Genomic DNA, 20,245 nt, shown 5'->3' with positions numbered 1-20,245 from the left:
AATTCTGCCAATCTATGACTTTTGATTGGAAATGTAATTCATTTCCATTAAGTAATTACTGGTAAGGAAGGACTTAAACCTCTGTTTTGCCGTTTAATTATGGTGATCTTTAAGTCTTTGAACCTACTTTTTCCCCCTCTATTATTCCATTACTGTCTTCTTTTACATTAAATAGGTATTTTCTGGCATACCATTTAAATTCTATTGTTTCTTTACCTATCTATTTTTGAGTTTTTTTAGTGGTTGCCCTGGGGATGACAATTAACATCTTAACATATAACAATCTAGTTCGGATGAATACCAACTTAATTTCAGTAGTATATAAAAACTTTGCTTCTACAGAGCTTGATTTCCTCCTTCCTCTTCTGTGTGATTATTTTCATACACATTAAATTTTTATACATTATAAGACTATCAACACAGTTTTATATTTATTGCTTTGTTATTTTTAAAATCAGGTAAGAGAAAAAAAAATTTACAAACAAAAAACCCCACATTTATTCTCATTATTTACCTATGTAGTTACCTTTATAGGTACTTTTTATTTCTTCATGTGGATTCCAGTTACTATGCTTTCATTTTAGTCTGAAAGACTCCTTTTAGATTTCTTGCAGGGCAGTGACAAATTCTCAGTATTACCTGGGAGTGTCTTAATTTCTCCTCCATTTGTGAAGGAGAGTTTTTCTGGATATAGAATTCTTGGTTGATGGTCTTCTCCTTTCATCACTTTGAATATATCCCATTGCCATATGGCCCCCATGGTTATTTATGATAAATCATCTTATTGAGAATCCCTGGTAAGTGATGAGTTGCTGACCCGACCAGTCGAACCAAGACCTGAGGGAGGGAGTGGGAATGAAAAGGGACAAGAGACACAAAGAACGGAGACAAGACAGGATTCTGATCAAGTCTCGTTTATTGAGGGTCAATCAGGGGTATTTATAGCCAGGGATGAATGAGGTTTTGCGCCACAGATCTGATTGGTCCACGTCACGAAGTCTTTTCCCGGACGTTTCAAAACAACCCTCTGAATGGCATGAGGATAGAAACTTAATTACTACAGCTAGGGTTGGGAAAGGGAAACCTAACCGGGTTAGTAGCTAAAAATAGCGCTTAGCAACAAGATTGCCAATACAACACCGGTGCCGGAGGAAGCTTCCCACAAGTTGCTTCTCTCTTGTTGCTTTAAGATCTGCTTTTTGCCACTGGCTTTGGAGAGTTTGATTATGAGGCATCCAGATATGGACTTCTTTGTGAATATCCTACTTGGAGATTAATGAGTTTCTTGGAAGTGTAGATGAGTGGTTTTTATTAAATTTGGGAACTTTTCAGTCATTATTTCTTCAAATATTCTTTATTCTCCTTTCTCTCTTTCCTCTTCTTCCGGCAGACTCCCATTATGCATTTGTTGGTTTGGCTGATGATGTCCCACAGGTCTCTGAGGTATTTACTTTTCTTCATTCTTTCCCCCTCTGTTCCTCAGACTGGAAAATATCCTTTAAACTATCTTCAAGCCCACTCATTCTTTCTTCTGCTAGCTCAAATCTGCTATAAAGTACCTTTAGTAATATTTTCATTCAAATTATTGTATTTTCAACAACAGAATTTTTATTCTTTTATAATTTCTATCTCTTTATTGGTATTCTCTACTTGATGAGACATCATCCTCATACTTTCTTTGTTTTTGTTTTTAGTTCTTTAGCTATGGCGTCCTTTAGTTCTTTGAACCTACTTAAAATGGTTGATTTATACCATTTTACTAGATATTTCAATGTCTAGTAAGTTTAACTTCTGGGATTCCTCAGGGACAGTTTCTATTTATGGCTACTTTTCCTGTGTATGGGTAAAACTTCTCTGTTCATTGCATGTCTCATAATTTTTTTTTGTTGAAAATTGGACATTTAAAATAATATAATATAGCAATTTTAGTATTCTATTACCTTCTGTATTAGCTAAAGGGGTGCTGATGCAAAACACCATACATTGGTAGGTTTTTAGAAAGGATATTTATTTGGGGTAGGAGCTTACAGATACCCAGTCATAAAGCATCAGTTACTTACCTCACCAAAGTCTATTTTCATGTGTTGGAGCAAGATGGCTGCCAATGCCTGTGAGGGTTCAGGCTTCCTGGGTTCCTCTGGGCTCAGTGCCTCTGTTTTCTCCACAAGGTCAGCTGTAGACTATGAGGCTCTCTAGGCTTTGCCTCTCTCCATTAGGTCAGCTGTAAATTATCAGGCGAATGGCTCTGTCTCTCTCCCTGGGGCTCCAGCTTCAGCATCAAACTCCAACATCAAAACTCCAACATTAAAAAGCCCTGAATTCTGTCCTTTGCCATGCCTTTTATCTGTGAGTCCACACCCACCAAAGGGTGGGGACTCAATGCCCTACTGGCACAAGAGGTTTACATGATTACTTAATCAAGGAACCCTATGAATCCAATATAATCTAATAAACCCAGAGGAAAAGATCAGTTTACAAACATAATCCAGTATTTCTTTTTGGAATTCATCAATAATATCAAACTGCTGTACCTTCCCTCCAACTCCAAGATTTGCTGTTGCTGCTATTTGCTTGTTTAGAAATTTTACTGAATTAATTCTGTAAAGCCTGGATTCTTTGGCATATTTAGCAACTGAAGTCTCTACTTGGTTAGCTTAATGGTCAGCTAATCATTGGACAGAGATTTTCTTAAATGCCATGGATTTAAAATTCTTCCAGGTTTTGTCAAGATGATCTGTGGGTGTGCTGAGGTATGTTTTCAACACTCTGGCAGGCAGTTTAAAACCGTACCTTAGAACCTTCACTTCCTGCTTGTGCAGAGCCTGAAGGTGAGCCAGAGCCGAGAGAGTTGGGCCTTGTCAGATCTTTCACGGGCATGCGCAGAACACTGTATAGGTATGTAGCCTATTGGATTCTCAGAAATATGTTGAAGTTTTTCAAAATACCCTAATGACATTTCATTACCCAGCTTTTTCTTTTAAGTATTTTGGTCAGCTTCTTGTCTGCCCCAACTGTTATAATTGTCCCAGGCAACTGCAATATTAAACAATTGCCATTGAAACACCCTGAAGAAAAGGCAGTTTATAGTAAGTGAACTATGAGTCATGTTAAATAATGACAAGTCCTATGAATGGGGATTTCTGGGGAACTTCCAGAAGGGTCAATTAATAACAGTTCCCTGGGGATGGGATTTTGGAGTGCTCTAAACCAGTTATGCCCTTTCTAGTAGCTGATAGGCTGTTGGTTTATATGGCTACTATGATTGCGAGGTTGTTGGTTTTCAATGCCATTGGAGAGATGGAGAAAGGAGGATGGAAATGGCACATTAAACACCAAAGAGCTCACTGTTATTACAGTGATTAAGGTGTTTTTCTTGAATAAATGTTCTTCAGATTGTTATAAATGTTTAATTGTTTTGCAAAAGTCAATTTTGACAATTTTTGCAAGTGTTTTCTTTGATTTTATGGAGGAGTGGATATTTAGAGTCCTTACTCTATCAAGTCTCATTTAAAGTTTCTCAACTAGAATTGGAATAATTTTTCTAAGGAATTTCCATTTATTAAAAAAGTAAATATGTCTAAACATTATCTAGTATTCTCAGCATTATCTTGTTGGGAACAACAGGTTGAAGATAAAATATTTTAGGTATTTCTAAATTTACTAATCAAATTAGTAGTGTAAATTGAGGTTGTGCATTTCAAATTTAAATTCCTAAAATGATTAATTTGGATGTGGTATATTACTTCCTTTCAATTTCCTTTCTGGAGACGACTGCCTAGATAAAAGTGGAAATTATCTATTTTACTCCTTTTTATAATCTTCCAAAATTCAATGACATTCATAAAATAAATCTGAGAAAAATTTTACTAGTATCTCTAACTAAGGAGTTATATTTATTAGTCATTTTATAAGTAGACTATCTTTGTTTATCTCTAATTTTAGCTTGAGTTGAAAGGAGTCATTTCCTCCTCCAACTTTTGATGACTTTAAACCTACAGCTCTTAAGTCCAGCTATACATAGTTTGAATCACATATTATAACTTTAAAAATGTTTTGATGAACCATGTTTACAGAATTCCATGACAGCTTTCAGAGTCTAAAGAATGTTTAGCACTATGCTTATTGTCTCTAAGCAAACACCAATAGATTGCAGTGGAGTGAATCATGCCTAACATTCCAAATCAGGTAAACCTGACTCTATTGGATTTCAAAAAGGAATAAATTGAATTAAATTAAAATCCTTTTTAAGAGTAATATACTATTGTTTTTACTATTGCTTTAACAGTACATAATGAAATCCAGGTGAGCACTCAAGATCATTTTTTAGAGCCAAAATATGAATTAAGAATTAGGAGCCACTGCCTTTCTTAACTTTTACAATAACAATTGTCAAAATATGATACTCTACTGATGATTTATAAAATTAAATTTCTTATCTTTTCAGATGCACAATGACCATTTTTAATGTTATAAATCCCAAATTTCTCCTAGCTGAGAGTATCTGAAAATGGTTACAGGAAATCACCTGCCAACAGTATTGTTTAGTTCCTAAAGTTAGAGGTAGGTTCCAACATTTTGCTAAATCACCTTTCCATCAATACCTAAGGATAGATTAAAAGTGTACTTTACCAAATCTTTTTTTTTTTAATGAAAGAGAAATCCTTAATATCTTTCAAATTTTGGGCCTATTGGTAATATTAGAAATCTTCTAGAAATCTATTACAGACTTTTCCACCTCAATGAATTAAAGAACTAGATTTTAAATCTAATATGTCATTTGAGGTTAGACCAAACTAACTCAGAAAATAATTAGGAACTATTCGGAATTTATCCCTCATCAGCTTTGGCATGGCTTAAATGAGTTTGTGTTCTTCTATAATCGGAACAACAAAAGTAAATATTCTTATGTTTCCCATTTTTTCTTACCTTTCATGTAGCTCTTTGCCAAAATAAATTATCAATTTCAACAACTATTTCTGGGACCCACTTTTCCTGCTCTTTCAACATTTTTACAGTTTAACAACATTGCAAGTCATTTTAAGTTCTTTTTGGATTTGGTATGAATCATAAATAAATAGTAAGAAGCTAATATAAAAGAATCATATATTTACAGAGCTGGAAAAACCTTAGAGATAACTGAATTCAACCCATTTTTTTTATAATCAGGTGCTCATTTTAGTGTTTAGTGATTCTAGGCAATTAATTAATTCTGAGAAGCATACACAAAGAAGTTGCTAATTATGGATGAGTTACTTATTAACCAAAACAGGCCTATTTAGAAACCTTATGTTAGCAGTTAATTCCAATCCATTCCCTTCTTATTCTATATCTCTTTGCTGAGTGATCAACTTGGTTCTCATGGTTTTAACTACACCAATAATCTAACGGTAGCAATTTCCAAATTTATATCTCTCCCGAGTTTCTTATTTACATATTCTACATAATTAAAGACACTACTACTCAGATTTTATGCATCTCAAACTCAACATTCCTAAAATACCTTATTACCTGTCCTGTATCCTCCATACCTCAGCCTGCCCTCTTCACTCTATTCCATATTTAATGAATAAAGCTAGCACCTTAGGCCAGAAACCAGGAAGCTATTCTTAACTGTCTCTCATCACAAAGCTGTGCATTTTCTTCTCCCTTTATATCTCCTTGATCCATTCCCTTCTCTTAGTCCTACTATCAATACCTTGGTTCATAATTCCATATTTTCTGCCATAGAATAATACAACAGCCCTAACTGGTCTCCTTCCCTCCCTCCAGATAATGCTCTACACTGTTGAGAGAAAGCTTTCTTCAAAGCCCAAACTAAAATCCTCAGCCATTTTCCCATCACCTTCAGTATTACATCCAGACTTCTTAGCATGACACACAAAGACTCTTTTTTTAAACTAATCACTGCCTATTTAGTCAGTTTCAAATCACTGTTTTGAGCCTTCTTCCTACCCTTAACCCTTCAGCCATAAATTAGTTTCCTCAAGTCACTATGCTCTCTCACTACCACAAATTGTTATTTACCAGAGTGTGTTCTCAACTGGCTAAATCCTACTTGTCCTTTAAGGCACAGGACAAGAATCATTCCCTCTGGGCAGTCTTCCCTGAGAATCCCTCCTCCCCCACATCTGGGTCAAGTGCCCATTCTATAGGCTCCAGGAGCATATTGTGCTTACTTCTATCCCTGTAAGTATCACACTTTATCATGAATATCTGCTTTTTTGTTCTTTTTTTCCATTAAATTTTTTGAAGGCCAGGACTATCTTAATCATTCTGGTATTTCCAGTGCTCAGCAGTTACTTAGCACTATTAGGCACTCAAAATATATTTGCTGAATGAATTAAACAGCAATACTTTTGAAACCAGTTTGAATCTCAGGCATCACAGATTTAATTTGCCTGTCTAATTAATGATGAGACATAAATTCTTATCTTAGCCATGAAAATAATGAATTGGATGCTACCAGCCAAGTCATTTAACTTCTAGGTGCTTTAAATTTCCTGAACTATCAAATCAAGGTAATAGCACTTGCCCTCACAGAACTGTGGAGTGAATGAAATAAAATTAGTTTCACATGTGCTTTGTAAAGTCTAATTCAAAGTATTAATACATTTGGAATTAATAAGGCTTTATTTTTGTTTTTGAAGAGAAACAAACAATAGAACACTAACTCTGGATCTAACCATGAATTCCCTGCAGAGAAGTCCTTACAGCCACAGGTTACGAACTTGCCATTTGGAACACTGGTTATTGTGTATGTGTATCTGTATCTGTGTTTGTATAAAGTTTGGAAAGCATATTACTGTTTAAAATGGGGTACATCAACAAACATAGACATTGCCTGAAGATATGTTCCATCATCAAAAATTCAGTTTCCTTTCTTTTTCTCTTTATATTATTTTATCTTAATAACCATTAATGTTTTTTAAATCTAAGAATTTTAGCTGTATAATTGCAGTTTATTGAATTATACTATGTATTGCATATGAGTAAAACTCTATTTAAAATCTCTTAAATAGTTAAAACTGACTGCTTAAGAAAGGAAAATAATTGTAATAATTTCTCTTGATAAATACAGTAAAATACCTTTTGGGGTAAAATTAAAATCATCACTATTAGATATTACTCTGTAATTTTCAAAGAGAACTGTGTAGTAATCTGAAGTAGTTAACGCAAGATTGCTCCCCTCACCTTTTCAAACATTTGCTAGCATTTTAAATAAAAAGGTTTTACCACAGGGTTTTTCTTATCACACGGTTCCTGAACTAAAAGCATTTTAATTTGAGCTTGATTTTCTCACACATCATGTCCTTTGAAAGATCCTTAAAATCCTTGGGGTGTTTTTCCTTACAAACCCATCACTAGTATTCCACTAGCACTGGTTGAGCCAACCAATTCATTTCTAGTTGTCTTCATGGCCCCCTCCTCTAATCTTCTGGGTTAAGATCTTTTTGGGGTTATGGTATTCTTGGCCGGTGTCACAAGGTGGAAAACTGGTGATTGAGTGCTTGTCAGATTTTTGAGTGAGAAGCAGAGTCGGACTTGAGGCCGTCACGGCCCAGCGTCAACCCCCGCGGTCGGGTGACAGCCATTTCCTACTTCGCCCTGGGGCCTGCGGATTTGCGTCCCGGTCCTTCCGGTCCTCCCTGCCACCCTTCCACCCTCAGGAATTCTCTCTCAGGCTTCACTCCAATGCAGGGTGGGGGACGAGAACCCGCAGGCACCAGAGAAGCGGCTGAGTCAAAACACCGTTCAGACCCAGGACACTGAGAGGAGGTGTGAAGGAAAAAACATAAATTGAAAACGTGGGAACGACAAAGCCACCGACAAAGGGTTCAGAGCATACCTGCTGCAATCCACAGCTCCCACACTCTCCCCCGACAACGCCTCAGCGTCACTGGTCCTCCTCTGACTGTCGTCTCCTCCCGGGAAACTGGTTCCCGCAACAATGGGTCCCCCCTTCTCCCAGCCCCGCCGGTGCCCTGCCCTGGATGTCCCTATCTCCTGGTCCTAGCTCCTCCCGGTATCTACTTTTAAAGTACTTTCTTGTGGTTTCTAGTGACTGCAGATCAATGGTTGTTTCCCCAACCAAAGAATAAATGACATTGGTTTAATTTCTGATTAGTAGGTCGGCACCATCGAATAAATAATAATCCATATTTTCTTCACCCAATTTAAAAAAATCCTTATAAAAGTGTCAGAAACTCTAGTAAATGGTGGTAAAATATGAATATAATACAATCTGTGCATTCCAGAATCAGAGGATATGGTTTCCCACCCACAAAATTTTGCTTGGTAGTATAGTGGTTAAGAGCCTGGGCTCTGTGTGTTAAAATCACAACACTTTTAATTTAGCAACTGAGTGACCTTGGGCAAGTTCTCAATTATATGTGCTTCAGCTCCTTTTTCTGTCAAGTAGAGATTAATAATAATGCCTCCGTCATAGAGCTATTGTGATGGCTAAATGAAATGATTCATTTAAAACGTGGTTAATGCAGTTCCTGGTACAAAGTAAGCTCTCCAAAATAGTAATTATTACAATTTTTCACTGTCATTCAATAATATGAAAATTAATCCACTGCCAACTTTGCTCCATCTACATTATTTTGAGTAGGGAATGGCAGATTTATTTTTATTAGTTTGATTTTTCTATGAAGTCCAAAATATGATAAGCAGAAAAGTATAAACTATGATAGGATAAACCATACTTTATTCTTTGAAAGATAGTATAGAATAGAGAACCAGATTGAAGTAGGTGATGTGCAGTGTAGCCCACTTTGCGTATTTTAAAATAAGAGAAGTGGATTAAATAGCGGAGCTAACATTTAGGATTTTAAGTTGATCTTAGGATAAATTTTTCCAATAAAAAATGTTTTGAAATATCTTTAATCTCATTTTCTTTACCTCATTAATTTCACAAAATTGATTATTCTTATTCTGCTTACATATTTCTCTCTCCACACACCTACACATGTGTATATATAAATATGATATATAGAGTGTGTTTTTAATGATCTGTCTAGTGCTGAGACTTCTGATTACCACCCAAGCAAGCTTTCCTTGACGTTAGTAAAAAGAAACAGATATATTGAAAATGGCCTTTTGAATTCATGGTTCTATCCAATTACTAAATATAAAATGTTCTGTGTGACTCATATCACAATAGTTTTGGAAACAAGCCCGTTTTAAGACCCACCTAGAATGGGGTCTTCTGTGTGAGGCATTCACTGATCACGCCCATCAGCAGACCTTTCCGTATTCTGCTTCTTTCACACTTTGGGCCATGCTGGCCTTCTTGTGGCATTTGCTAGGGCTTTTTGAATTGATCTCTTATGTCTCCTGCTGTGTTAGGAGTTCCTTGGGGAGGAGGGGAAGAGAGTCTCTATTCTCTTTTTTATATGTATTTCTCCATAGTGCCTAGCTAAGATGGAATAAATAGACATGAGTAACACACCAGAAACAATTTGGGAAAATTTAGCTGGATTTTCCTAGTTTAGAATATGTCATTAGCTTCTCTCCTAGTTTATAGATGCTAGCATTGTTTCCCCAAAGAATTCTGGTGGGTTCAAAATGTGTCTGTCAATGAGAAACTACATGATTTCACTTTTAAAAAGGGAATGTCTTTCACAGTTGAATTCACAGTTTGATTAATCACATACAATCTGATTGAGAAACAGAAAGGATTCATTGAATATTTGCTCAGAAACTGCCTGGAAAAGCACAAGAGAGAAATAAATTACATCATTATGCTATACTAACAAAGGAAATATAAAGAAAGTAACATTACAATCCTTTCAAAAGAGTCTTGATTTGAAAATGAATACATATATGCACTCTATTGAGGCTACTGTTTCAGCCATATTAATCAACTCAGTTCTCCGAACATTCCTTCATCTGTTAAGGGCATGTTTTCTGGCCTGCCTAATCAAATTTGCCAGTTATTAAAATTCCAGCTCAATCTTATTTCCATGAATATTTATAAAGTGTCATAAGTAGGAAAAACTCTGCAAAAGTCAATTTTAAAGTAGAAATGGAGGTAAAGACCAGGGGAAAATATAAAACACAAATACACAGGATGATAGGTCTAAAAAGTTGTTATATTTCAGTCACAAATTTGATTTGTGACTTAGTTTTCTTTGTCAAAAAGGATAAAGTATACAAGTTTTTAAAGAAATTCTTAAAGAAATTTATGACATTGAGATTCATATAGGAGGCACTAGATAATTTAAAGGGCAATTTTACTTTCTTAATTTTGTTTTGTTGTTTTTTGGCTTTGTTTTTGGAGAGGTTTTAGATCACAGAAGGGTCACAACTGTGGCACAAGTTTGGGGAGTTGATGATGGGGGATGAGTGGGGAAGGGTGTACCTGTGGCATGCCTCTAAGGCATATGAATATGTTCAAGTAGTCATGGGTCTTTTCTCAGTGGGTGGAGACCCGCACAATAGCCAAAAAATATTGAATCCTCCTCCTGGGGAGTTCTGCTACACTGTCTAATAGAATGGCAAGAATTGCCTGAGTACATGGGCAGTGCCTAGTGCAGGAAGACGGAACATTGTACCAGGCCCTTGATAGTGAGGATTATACTTACGAACCTTTTCTTGTGAAATTGAAGCTTAACCTGGTATTATATATTGCCTGAGAGTTACCTCCTGAAAGCCTCTTAGTTGCTCAAAAGTAGCCTCTCTCTAAGTCAAATTTAGCAAATTAGCTCACCACCTTTCCCCAGCATGGGACATGACTCCTGGGGAAGAATCTCCGTAGCACTGTGGATTTATAACCAAGCACCAACAGCAACACCAAGGTCTGGAAAAAGACCTTGACCAAAAGGGGGAAAATACTGAATACAGATGAGTTTTTATGACCAAGAGATTTCAAAGTGAGGTGGGAGGTCATTCCATAGGTTACACTTATGCACATCTCAGCAGGATCTCATTGACTGCCACAGTAAACAATACCTCAAACAGTGGGACTCCTGAGGGCTCTAGAGACATCTAGACACTATAAGCAGGGCAGACAAGAATAGGAATTCAGCACCCTGACAGTGGGCCTTACTTTGGAATTTATGCTTCCCCAGTGTAACAGAAGATAGATTGATTTATAGTTTACCTACAGTTTCCCTCAACATTGACCTTAGAGCAAAGTCAGAAATAAGCTTTGTAAGACACTTTCCTAAAAGTATCACTATTTAAAAGGCTAGGGTAAATCAGCAAAGTCAATGTTAATGCATCATGGTCTATGCAAGCCCTTGCTACTCAAAGTCTCTGGACCAGCTGCATCAACATCACTTTGGAGCTTGTAAAAATGAAGACTCTCAGACTCTACCTCATAACTACAAGTCAGATGCTGCATTTTAAGACTATTCCCAGGTGAGACGGGTTCACATTAATGTTTGAAAAGCATTGGTCTTCCAAGCATAAAGCTTTTAGATCTTTTCATTTCCTTACGTTGCCTTTTTAAGACCATTAACACTTACCCATCTAATAATTCAAGAAATACTTATTGAACCCCAACCATGTTCTGAGATCTGTGAGAATATTCACATGAACAAGACAGACATGATCCTAATATCCACCTTTGAAATGGGGGGGAGAATTTGGATGTGATTCCAAAATAAAGCCTACCTCATAGAACACTTAAGCTACTTTTCTTAAAATAATCCTTCTTAGGCAGGTAAACATTAATCTTTGAACAGGCTTGTATTAAGGCTTGAATAATACTGCTAATTGGGCAGTTTTGTTTAAGGATAGGAAATGCTGGTATTCTATTTAAATTATTGAGAAAAGACCAATATACTTTAGACAGTGAGCACATGTAAGGGTGACATAATTTTGTGAAAACTAAGGAGTCTAACCAACTCTCAATGACCTGGTATTTCATAGCTACTTGGAAGTGGTTATGGGGATACTTTCAGGAAAAGTTGGACTTTTTCTCAAAATAGACTATAAGTCTGTTCAAGAATAAAACAAATGATCCATGATGAATTTAATGTCATGACAGAACATGACTTTGATCATTTGGGTCTAAAATTATTCCACTGTTCCCAGAAAGCCTCTACTTTTTAATAGCATAGCTTAGTGATAACATAGTTGGGGGTAGGAGTTAATCAGCTTTTAGACATTCCTTGGCTCAAATCTTGGCTCTACACCCTACTATTAATAGCAGTGTGATTTTAGACAAGTCAGTTTATCTCTCTATCTCTCAATTTCATTATAATAAAATGGCATTAAACCTCTGAAAATTATGTTGGGGATTATATGTGTCTAACCTGGGGGCTGGCTCAGAATGGGTGAGAAACAAGTATTTGTTGAATGAATGAAAAAAAGGAACCAATGAACAATGCTAGTTCCTATATCAGTAAGTTGTTGTGGTATAAGAAACCACTAAAAACTTTAGTGGCTTGAAATAACCATTTATTTAGTTATTCTGATTCAGGTAAACAATTTAGATAGCTCAGATGGGCAACTTTTCTAGTCTTGGCTGGATTTCCTAATGCATCTGTGGTCAGCTGTGGGTTGGGTAAGTGGCTTTGCTGATCTTGGCTGGGTTTTCACATCCCTGGAGCCTCTGTTGGGATGACTCATCACTCTTCCACTTGGTCTCTCATCCTACAGCAGACTAGGTCAGGCTTGTTCTTAGAGAAGGTCAGTGTTCTAAGAGAAAAAGAAGAAGCCTGCAGGGTCCCTTAAAAGATTAGTTTCAGCACCTGGTGCATGGTCACTTCCACACATGCTATTGGCTGAAGCATGTTACAATGTGGCCCAGTTTGAAGGAGTGAAGGAACAGTGGTTAGAGAAAAAAATGGCACTCACTGGGACATGGAGACTGAGGGTTGCAAGCAGGCAGGAACTTATTGGGAAGCTCTCCCAACGGAGGGAGTCTGAATATTAGACTTCAGCCTGCCCACCAGCAAGGTGGGCATCTGAAAAGAGACTTCAGCCCACTCGTGGAAGGTGCTGATGTGAATTTATACAGTAGGTAGGAAAACGTTAGTTTGAAGGGAGGGGGTTAAACTCTGAGTATAGCCTCTGGTTAAGAAAGGGCTATAAAAGTGAATTCTTCTGGCATGGCTTGGGAATAGTGGGTCTGGAGATAGGGTATTCTTGGAATGCAGGGGTCTGAAAGGGATGGGTCCTTATCTGCTCCATTCCCACTGTGATAAGGCTTATCCTTGGGGAAAATGTGCTGTTCTTTATGTAGGCAGCTTTGCTCAATGGATTGGAATGGAGTCACAGCCTTATGTTAATCATTGCAAACCTTGTAACTCTAACAAACAGACTCTACCTTTTGACAAGATGATTGGAAGAGTCACTTTGCAAAGGGAATGGATACAGGGAATGTAATGATTCCAGCCATTTTGCAAACAATTTATCATAAGTGCCCTTATTAAGCCTGTCAAAATAAAATAATTGCAGAATATCTTCTTAAGTAAAGAAAAATATTACCTCTTTTATGCAACTGCTAAGCAAAAACCAAATAAAACTTAAACATCATCTGCCTAAGTCAAAATAGATGCCTGCATTGGGAATTGCTGGGAGGGTACCCCTTTCTGAGAAGGGTTTTTCCAGAAGACAAAAATAAATGACCTACAGGGGTTTTCTGAGAAAATGGAACACACATACAGAATTGCTGATAAGCAGCAACTGGTGGTAAAATTAGTTTTGGTACAGTAGAGACAGCTTGTCAGACTGGACATGCATACCATAGGTGCTAAAAGGAAAAAACTGCCAGCCAAGAATTCTGCACTCAGCATTAAAAAATGAGTGAGATTTCAAAATATTCACAGATAAACAGAAATTAAGAGAGCTTGTCAACAAGAATCATGTCCTTCAAGAAATCCTAAAGGGAGCTCCACAAGTTGGAAGGAAAAAAACAGGAGAGAGAGGGTTGGAGGAGAGTGTAAAAAGGAAGAGTATTAATAAGAATAACTAAAAAGATAAAAAGAGAAATATTAATAGCAACAAAATATGACATGTATAAACCTAAAAAATGACTAATGTAAATACTTACTTGACAGTAATATATTGAACGTTAATGGAATAAACTCTCCAATCAAAAGATGCAGATTGGCAAAATGGATAAGGAAATAAGACCCATCTATATGCTGTCTACATGAAACTCACCTTAGACCAGGGCCGCAAAGAAGTTGCAAGTGAATGGTTGGAAAATTATTTTGCATGTGAACAATAGACAAAAAAGGGCAGGAGTGGCTATACTAATTTCAGGCAAAATAGACTTTAAGGGTAAAACTATTATAAGAGACAAAGAAAGGTGCTCTATATTATTAAAAGGGGTAATATATCAAGAAGAAAGAATAGTCATAAACATCCATGCACATGACCAGGGTGTTCCAAAAATATGAGGCATACATTGGAAAAACTAAATGGAGAAATAGATGCCTCTATATTTATAGTGTGGCATTTTAATACACCATTATCATCATTAGACAGAACATCTCAACAGAGAGTCAGTAAAGAAACAGATACCTTGAATAAATTGTTAGAGAATCTAGACCTGATAGCATATACAGAACATTATACCAGATACAGCAGGATATACATTCTTCTCCAGCACACATCTATCATTTTCTGGGATAAACCACATAGTAGGTCACAGAACATGTCTCAGTGAATGCAGAAAGATTGAATTCAATCAGTGGGTCAAAGAGGAAATTGCAAAAGAAATTGGTAACTACCTTGAAATGAATGGCCATGGAAATACGACATATCAAAACCTATATGATGCAGAAAAGCAGTGCTGAGAGGGAAATTGAGAGCCATAAATGCTTATATTAAAAAAGAAGAAATAGCTAAAATTGAGGACCTTACTGCACACCTGGAGGGACTAGAAAAAAAACTACAAACTAATCCCAAAGCAAGCAAAAAGAAGGAAATAGCAAAGATTAGAGCAGAACTAAATGAAATTGAGAATAAAGGGACACTAGAAAAAAATTAACAAAACAAAAACTGGTTCTTTGAGAAGATTAATAAAATTGAAAATCATAAGCTAGACTAACAAAGAAAAAAAAGGAGATTCAATACATAAAATAAAAAAAATGAGAGAGGAGATATCACCACTAATCCCATACAAATAGAGTATCATAAGAGATACTCTGAAAAATTGTATGCCAAGATGGATAACTTAGATGAATCAAACAAATTTCTAGAAACACACAAGCAGTCTACGTTGATGAAAGAAATCGATGAACACAACAGACCAATCAAAAGTAATGAGGTTGAATTAGTTATCAAAAACCTCCCAATTAAAAGTCCAGAACCAGATGGTTGCCCAGCTGAATTCTACCAATTTACTTGCTAATTGTATTTAACAACACATCAAACAAATTATACATCATGATCAAGTGGGTTTCAACCTGGTGTGCAAGGATGGTTCAACATAAGAAAATCCATCAGTGTAATACAGCTCATTAATACGTCTGTCCTAACCAAAAGATTTACAAATTTAATACAGTTCCAATAAAAATTACAACATTTTTTTTTACTGACTTGGAAAGGCTATTTATGACATTTATTTGGAAGGACCAGGGGCTCTCAATAGCTAAAAGAAAAATGAAATTGGAGGAATCATGCTACTTGACTTTAAGCATACTACAAAAGCTATAGTGTTATAATTGGAAAACAGCATTGTATTGGCACAAGGATAGACATACTGAACAATGGAACTGAATTAAGAGTTCTGATTAGATCCTCATATATACTGGTGATTGTTATTCAACAAGGCCACCAAATGCACTCAACTGGGACAGAATGTCTTCTCCAACAAATAGTGCTTGGAGTACTGGATATCAATAGCCAGAAGAATGAAAGAGGATCACTGTCTTATGTCCTATATAAAAATAACTCAAGATGGATCAAAGTTCTAATTATAAGACCCAAGACCATAAAGCTCCTAGAAGATAATATAGGGAAGCATCTACACAATCTTGTAGTAGAAAATGGCTTCATAAATTTTACACCCAAAACACAAGCAATGAAACAAAAAATAGATAAATAGATAAATGGGACCCCCTCAAAATTAAAAACTTTTGAGTTTCAAAGGAGTTAGTCAATAAAATGAAAAGTCAGCCTACTCAATGGGAGAAAATATTTGGTAATCACTTATATGATAGTCTAATATCCAGCATATATAAAGAAATCCTACATCTCAAAAATAAAAAGAAAAACATCCCATTTACAAAATGGGCAAGAGATTTGAATAGACACTTTTCCAAAGACGGAATACAAATGGTTAAAATGCTCATGAAAAGATGCTCAACATCACTAACTATTAGGGAAATATAAATCAAAACTATAATGAGATATCATCTTACATCTATTAAACTGGTAGCTAATAAAAAAACAGAGGACTACAAGTGTTGGAGAGGATGTGGAGGAAAAGGAACTCTCATCCTCTGCTGGTGGGAATGTAGAATGGTGCAGCCATTGTGGAAGACAGTTTGCCAGTTCCTCAGGAATCTAAATAGGGAACTGCCATATGATCCAGCAATCTCACTGCTGGGTATATATTCAGAAGAATTGAAAACAGGTATATGAACAGATATATGCATACCAATGTTCATAGTGACATTATTCACTATTGCCAAAAATTGGAAGCAACACAAGTGTCCATCAACAGATGAATGGATAAATAAATGTGGCACATATATAATGGAATATTACTCAGCTGTAAGAAGAAATGAAGTATTGACCCATGTGCAACGTGGATGAATCTTGAAGACCTGATGTTGAATGAAGTATGCTAGTCCCTGAAGGGCAAATATTACATTACCTCACTGAAATGACCTAAGCAAATTGAGCAGACTCACAGAGCTAGAGTATGAAAGATAGATTTTCAGGAGCTAGAAAGGTAGCAGTGTCTGGTGACCCAATGCTCACCATGGTCAAAACGTATGATAGGGTGGAAGGGCATGGCTTGGCAGTGGATGGGGTGATAGTGGTGCGGGGAGTAGGGTTGATGGTGCTGGAATGTGATTGTGAGTAGGGTGGGGGGACTTGCTTGGACTATTCATGGAACTGGGGGACTTCTGGAGGATGGAATAGGCAAACTCTGGGGATTTGTAGGTCTGGCTAAAAATGCAATGGTGGGACTGTTCTTTTGGCAAATATGGCAGGGGAGGTTTACTATTGTAGGGCATTGGTGGTTGGGGGAATGTGTGGGATAAGACACATCTGAGCCATTCTACTATGGAATATGAAAGTTCATCTTTTCCTAGGGTGTTATCACAGTGTGTGGAGACCCACACAATAAACAAGAAAATATTAAATTCCCAAATTGGGGAGTCCTGCTTTGTTCTCAGTTAGAGAGGCAAGAATCTCTCGGCAACATAGGCAGTGCCTAATAAAAGAAAACAGACCAATATGAAAGCCCTTGATATTAATGGGGAAAATTGTGGGAAGGGGAGGATATGGTGTATATAGGAATTCCCTATATTTTCATTGTAGCATTTATGTAATTTAAAGCTTCTTTAAAAATAAAAAAGAAATTTTAAAATGAGGATTGTAATAGTTATGAATACTTCTTGTTTTGTTTTTTGTGTATCATTATGAGCATTTATATATGTACATAAAGCAATAAAAAATTTCTTTGCTTTCTTCCCTAACTTATCCTCTTATGATATTACAGAATTTGTATTGAATTCATGTTGTACTATTTAACTTACAGGATATCAAGTTTAAGACAGCCAGGTCCTGAGCCTCAGCAGACTTGCTACTCCTACCATCTGGTTTATTGGACTTACCCTGGCCAGTTAACAGTGAGGTGAAGAAGGTCAGCCACCACACCAGGGATCCAAGAGTACCTACAACTGAATACAGGAGAATTGCATCCATCATCCATGTGGAATCTAAGCCCCCTCTCAATGTAGAGGTGGGGTGGACATAACCATCCCAGGGTCCACAGGATGGAGGAATAGAGTATGGATTATAGTGTACTTTCTGATATTCTACTATGGAACTATTGTGATTAGTGATGGAAGAAATTGTAGCAGTGATGTGGAGAAAGTGGGCACGGTAGCTGCTGAGGGTGGGAAGAGGGAAGAAGAGATATGATGTGGGGGCATTTTCAGGACTTGGAGTTGTCCTAGGTGGTACTGCAGGGACAGATGCTGAACTTCATATGTCCTGCCATGGCCCACTGAGTGGACTGGGGGAGAGAGTAAACTACAATATAAACCATTATCCACGTGGTACAGCAGTTCTCCAAAATGTATTCACCAAATGTAATGAATGTCCCATGATGATGAAAGAGGTTGTTGATGTGGGAGGAGTGGGGTGAGGGGGATGGGGAGTATATAGGGACCTCTTATATTTTTTGAATGTAACATTTAAAAGAAAAATAAAGAGAGAGAAAAAAAGAGTGAATATTACCCATAAACTGGCACCTATTCTGGAGAAAGATTTTGTGTTTTTGGTTGTATGCAGGACAGTTGAGTATTCTTAGGCAAAAACATGACTGTATTGTTTTTTATTTAGAGATTAAGTATGATTAAAGGAAATGTGTATGGGTGCCAAGTTGAAAGGGGTGGGCTGTGTTTATGTGTCAACTTGGTTAGGTTATGGTGTCCAGTTGTTTGGTCAAGCAAGCATTGTCCTGATTGTTACAGTGAGGATATTTTGTAGATTTAAATCATCAGTAAGTTGATTGCAGCTGTGGCTGATTACATCTACAATGAACTGAAGAGACTGCCTACAATGATATAAGTCTCATCCAACCAGTCGAAGGCCTTAAAGAAGTAATGATTTCAGCAGTCCAAAGGGAGAATTTCCTTTTCTACTTCAGCCAGCCAGCTTCTCCTGCAGAATTCACCTAAAACCTTCATCAGATATCCCAGCTTGTAGCCTACCCTACAGAATTTGGACTTGTCCATCCCCACAGTCATGAAAGCTAATTCTTTAAAAAATCTTATAATGTTCACATAATATATATATATCCCATCAGTTCTGGTTTCTTTAAGACACTGACAAATACAATTGAAAAACAAACTCTGATCTCTTTTCTGAGATTTTGTTAAGTGTTTGCTAATGGAGTTCACTTCTTTAATGGGAGTTTATTCTATTTCCTTGGGAGAATATCTTCAGGATGTGGATTCTTCCTCAAACTGAGTGTGATGCTAGAGAAACTGCCTGTTTTGAGAGGGGACTGAAATAAGAAGAGGCTCTGTACAAGGTCCAGTCTGCTATGCATGCTGCTCTGCCACTTAAGCCACATGCTCCAGCAGATCCAATAGTACTAGAAGTGTCAGTGCAAATGGAGATGTTATCCAGAGGCTTTGGCAGGCCCCGATAGGAAAATCACAACACAGAACCTTAAGATTTGGGAGCAAAGGTCTGCTATCCTCTGTAGATAACTATTTTTCTTTTGAGAAACATCTTTTGGCCCGCTACTGAGCTTTAATACAGATGGAATGTGTAGCCATGGGCCACCAAGTTACCTGAGTTGCCTATCATGAGCTGGGTATTGTCTGATCTCCAAACTAGAACCTAGAGCAGTGCACCTAGCTGTTCATTGGTCAGAGGTACATTTGTACACTGATTCATGGGCTGTTGTCAATAGTTTGGCTGGATGGTAAGGGACTTGGAAAGAACATGATTGGGAAATTGGTGAGAAAGAGGTCCTGGGAAAAGGCATGTGGAAGGCCTTTCAGATAGGATAAAAAATGAGATTATTGGTGTCCCATGGGAAGGCTCACCAGAGAGTGACTTCAGCAAAGGAAGATTTTAATAATCAAATAGATAAGATGACCTGTTCTGTGGATACCAGTCAGTTTCTTTACCCAGCCACTCATCATTGCCCAATGAGCTCATGAACAAAGTGACCACAGTGGTAAGGATGGAGGTTATGTATGAGCTATGGGCTTAGTAATAAAGGCTTCCCCTCACTAAAGCTAACCTGGGTACAGGCACTACTGAATACACAGTCTGCCAGCAGCAGAGACTCACATTCAGTCCCCAATATGGTCCCATTCCCCAAGGCAATCAGCCTGTTACCTGATCGTAGGTTGATTACATTGGACCATTTTCATTACAGATGGGGCAGCAATTTGTTCTAACCATTATAGATACATACTATGGATTCAGGCTTGCTTTCCCTGGGCATAATACTTCTGCAAAAACTACCATCCTTGAACCTACAGATTGCCTTATCCACCACCATGGTATTTCACACAGTATTGCTTCTGATCAAGGAACCCAGTTCACTGCAAATGATGTGCAGGAATGGGCACATGCT

At 37.1% G+C, this 20,245-nt stretch overlaps 1 protein-coding gene across 1 annotated transcript in view; it reads right to left on the bottom strand.

Moving 5' to 3' along the window:
* The window catches only part of CCDC152 (coiled-coil domain containing 152), a 78,212-nt gene extending 70,314 nt beyond the window's left edge, over positions 1-7,898 (bottom strand). The window contains exon 1 of the mRNA XM_004448220.4: positions 7,847-7,898. The gene's annotated coding sequence lies outside the window, so the exon portion shown is untranslated. The remainder of the gene's footprint in view (positions 1-7,846) is intronic.
* Between the last annotated feature and the right edge of the window lie 12,347 nt (positions 7,899-20,245).

This window comes from Dasypus novemcinctus, chromosome 2 (genome assembly GCF_030445035.2).
Source record: "Dasypus novemcinctus isolate mDasNov1 chromosome 2, mDasNov1.1.hap2, whole genome shotgun sequence".
In the NCBI taxonomy this organism is placed as follows: domain Eukaryota; kingdom Metazoa; phylum Chordata; class Mammalia; order Cingulata; family Dasypodidae; genus Dasypus; species Dasypus novemcinctus.
Note: the sequence above shows the minus strand (reverse complement) of the source record. Positions and strands in the feature narration are given on the sequence as shown.